Source organism: Buceros rhinoceros, unplaced genomic scaffold (assembly GCF_000710305.1).
Source record: "Buceros rhinoceros silvestris isolate BGI_N320 unplaced genomic scaffold, ASM71030v1 scaffold990, whole genome shotgun sequence".
Classification (NCBI taxonomy): domain Eukaryota; kingdom Metazoa; phylum Chordata; class Aves; order Bucerotiformes; family Bucerotidae; genus Buceros; species Buceros rhinoceros.
The window spans coordinates 50,833-55,319 of NW_010390116.1; positions in this window are offsets into that span (position 1 = coordinate 50,833).

Below are 4,487 nucleotides of genomic sequence, written 5' to 3' on the forward strand. Positions count from 1 at the left end.
GCGGTGCCGGCTATTGGGGGTGCTGTTGGGTAGCGCATCCGGCGCAGCCCCGGCAGCGCAGCCCACTGATGCGGGCTTTGCTACTAGGAGAAAAAAATAAATAAGGGAAATCATAACTGCTTTTGCCATTAAAAGAGAAATGAGCTTGTGCAAGGCTTGTGCAGCCCCCACTCTGCGGGCCCAGCGCAGCCAATCTGTTTTTATTGTTTTGCAGGACTCCTCTGCAACCCAATGATGACAAATGCCAGGAATTAGCACAGTGTAATTACTCCGTATTAGCTGAATTCACAGATCATAAACAGCCATTGATTATTCCTAATTTCACATTTTTAGCATTCTGAATTGCAACAATTATGCCTGTCCGAGGGAATTATCTTCTTTTTCAACCCTTCAGGTCCCCAGTCACTGCCCTTCCTTTAAGACACTGTTTTACTGTTGAAAAAGAGGACATTTAAGACAAATCTCTCCTACTTCTACAACAAAATGCGCACAACACACGCCCCCATCCCCAAATCCCTCTGGCTCTGCAGCCAGAAGGTTGCTCTTCTTGCTGCCGACTGCCTCAAAATGCAGATGGGTGCCTGGTGCGATCCGTAACCTCGGGGCCACAGCTTGTTCCACCCGGGCTCATTGCAGAGGCGATTAGCAGCCCTGGCTCTTGCTGTGGGTGGTGCAGGGATGCCCGTGGGAAGGGTCCTGGGCAGCACCAAAGCTCGCCATCCTTCTCCTGTTGCCAGCTGGTGCCATGCAAGAAGTGTTTGTGTTTTAAGCATTGTCTCTGTTTCAAAACATTGTTGCAGACCAGGACATGATTTCCAAATGCTAATTGCTAATTTGCACCTCCAGTGAGATCGTGCTGGGGGCCTCTGTCTCCAGCCCGGTAATAACTGCACCCTCTGCTGATAAGATCTGTGAGAGGGGCTGGTAGATCTCAGTATTTTCTTATTACAGACTACAAGCAGTATTCTAAAAATGAATGTAGATATAAATTATTAATATTTGCATGAGAAATTTCCAACCCTATTAGTATCATATCATTAAATTTGTTTCCTACGCACAGGCAGTGATTTCATTACAAAGAGCAGTGGAGCATAATGCCAGCTCTGCGGCACTGATTTGGTCAGTTAATGATGAGAGGGGTAAAGAGCCCATCACTTACCCATGGCAGAGCCTTTGGGACTTTTCCTTTTGCTTTGCCCCTAGTAAATACTGAAGGATGGCTGGTGACAGCCGCCAGCCATGCGCTGCGCTCGCAGATGTGCTGGGGAGTTAGGCTGTGCTCCCCATGGCCGTGCAGGAGGAGGGGGAGGAGGCATGGACAGACTCCCTGGCTCTCCACCACAGGGCATGGGCTCCTGAGTTATCGGAGACACTTTGGACTGACCCACACAGCAATTCTGGCATTTTTATCTACTTCGACATGATTTGCCCACCCTGGGCTGTGGCAGTACAAAGGGACGAGGGTCTGAGAAGCCTTGATCCAAAGCACTTCCCACTGCCGGCATCAGACAGGTAGTTATTTATTCCAGGCAGTGTCTGCAGCCACCAAGCAGCAGCAGAAGTTTTTTATTGCACCCATTCCTAGGACACTGAAGAAGGATTATGCATGCTTCCAACATGCCAGCTTTTTATTAGATTGCAGGCAGGGGTTAAACTGATCCTTGTCAGCACAAATATAATGCCCAGGGTGATGGGAACAGCATAAATTGAGGACAAAAGGTGGCTGCTTTTACCACTGCTCTCAGGAATGCTCTACTGTTTTACTGCATCGTTTGCTTTTTAATTGGGACATTTCCCTCTGGCCAGGGAAATGTGTTTCCTTTTTTTGCCAGTGAGGTGCAATGAATAAATCGCTAAGACACAGACTCTGAGGAGAGGTGAAACACAGAGGGCAGATTAGTGGCTGTACCAAAGCCCTTCGAATCTCCCCAGTTTGCCACGATGGCCCTGATTTTGGTACAGCCTCCCCAAGTTGGGGACAGTCCCGCGGTGGTGAGGGGTCTGCACTAGTACAAATCACACAGGTGCTTCATCTATTTGTCACCTCCATTTTTGCCAGAGTACTCATGAGTTAGCAGGAGGTGACAGTCCTGGGTGCTGGGGCAGTGGGGTGAGTTTATTTGTGGCCAGTTCTGATGCGTCTGTGTCATTGAAAACCAGTATTTGAAGGAGCAAACTGCAATCCTGCGCGCCAGGCTGGCCAGATTTGCTTACGGGTTACAGCAGAGCAGGACTATGGGGATGCATCACCTGAATCTCCAAAACTGCCTGCTCTTTGCTGAAATTAGGCAGTGAGCCTCACGCCGGGAACAGCAGAGGGAACGTGGTGGTGACACTGAGTGTGCAAGGCCACAGGTGGGGATGCAGTTTGGGGGACTCTGACACTCTCTGAGCCCTTGCGGGTCTCTCCCAGCCCCACAGGATCCCTTGCTGGGGTGATGTGGAGTGCGTCAGGCACTGACCGGCTGTTGGAAGGGGCTTTGGGGAGATTCATTTGTTCCTTTACGCCTCTCCCAGGAAAAGCTTGTGCAGGCTGGGTCTGGTCTGTGTGATGGGGCTCTGCGGGGGCTGCTGGCATCTGCTGCTGGCAGTGGTGGCAGCAAATTGTGATGAAATATAGACCAGTTATTGACAGACCTGTTCTGAGTCGGTGGATGATGTAGGGTGAAGCCCTCAGAACTGACCCATTGCCCTCACTGGGACTCTTTGGGGAAGAGCACTGCATCCTCGTGAGTTTTGTGTAAGCAGCCCATGCTGGTTTGAACGCCCTCCTTTGCTAGAAAGATTAGGTGGAGCATCCGTTCTCCGGCTATGGCACTATTAAAAAGACCACATCTTGCAGAAAACCAGAAGAGCCTTCTAGTTGCAGCTTCCAGGTACAGGTACAACGCTTTGGGGACCGGGGTTAATTGCCACCTTACTCAGGTGAGTAAAGAAGCGTGAGTAAGCAGGTAAACACACCAGCCATAGGTAGTAGGTCGCTTGGAGCGGTATCACGGCCCTCTTGCCTTTGGGAGCTGTTGCACAGGCTTAGGATTTGCAGCTGGAGCCAAAGTGTGTTGGCTGTGGTCTCTCTGAATCTGGTTTATGCTAAAGCGCAGCATTAAAGCCTGTGGCAGCCAGTCTGGGTCTCGTACAGCCCTAAAAACCCTGCAAGTCCCAGGGGGTCTGGCACACAGCCGTGCCAGCTTGGGACTGCAGGGCAGCTGGAGGGTAAATAAGGTACTCACTCAGCCGTCCTGTTATTTTTATTTGTCTACAGTAGCAGCTGATTAATTAGTTACCTCCCACCCCACTCCCTCAACCTCTCCGTGCTTGCAGCAGAAGAAATCCTGCTGTTGTGCTGCTAACAGACCTCACTGATCCAATAAACCATTACAGTGCAGACAAAACGTCTCTTTAAAAAGTGCAGTAGAAATTAAAACTCTCCATTGAGAACAAAGCCAGTGGGGCTTTTTGCATCCACTGTTTTTATTGTACTCCGTAACATTTGTAAAGTAGATCACTTCTATCGAGAGCGCCTATCTTTTCTCCCAAGCTGCAATTCCTGAACTTCTTAAAGAAGACTTCTGCTCACAAAGGAAATAAAAGATAGAAATATGATGCTCTCTGACATTTGAACATGCTACTGAGAACCTGAATTAAAAGGAGCACGCTCAGAAAGTATCATTTATACAGCAATCAGCTTTAAAAAGTCACCATCTGCTAGGAGTTACCACCCAGTGTAACTGTGTCTTTATTGCTAGGTGGAGAATAGGAAATAACTCAGGGAACTCTTCTGCACCTGCTGGGCTTTTCTTGGGCCATACACACACCGAACTGCGCTGGCTGGTGTGCCGCGGGGTGCCTATTGCAACTCTCCTTTTGCTCCAGCTCACTGCAGCCTGTAAATCTGAATACAGGTGCCATTAGGAGGAATGATTTGGGGCTGTTAAAGTTAGAGCATGGTGTCAGCTTTTCGAAAAGTCTAAAGGGCAAAAGAAATGACCAGAGCTGGAACGAGGGACCTGGCTAGGTTTATGTATAGAAACCTGATTCTTTTCTTGCTTGCCACTCACCTCCTCGCTGCCCCCCACCTCAGTGACATCTCCTCAGAGCCCTTTCTAGTTTTTTCTTCCCATTTCACTAAAATTGATTACAAAATTATAAAATTTTTTGCCCTGTGCAACTCGACTAGCGCTCACCTTGCAGTTTTTTTGCCTCATTTTGGTCTTCCACTGCTCATAGAAAGGTTGTGAACTTTTTCATACTTACATTTCCCATCAAATTTTATGTCTTCCACCAAGGCCACTCTGTGTTCAGGTGATGCTTAGCGTAATTTAATCCTCTCTGCTGCTACTGCCTGGTGTCACTCCCTCTGCTCGACAGTCGCCATGGTTTCCCTCTTACCTCTTCATGCTCCAGACTCAGCTATGGCAATACAATCCTGTGCCCCATTTCAAGTCTTTTGTCTTCTTGTTTTCTTGTCTTCTGGGAACTGAGCTAGA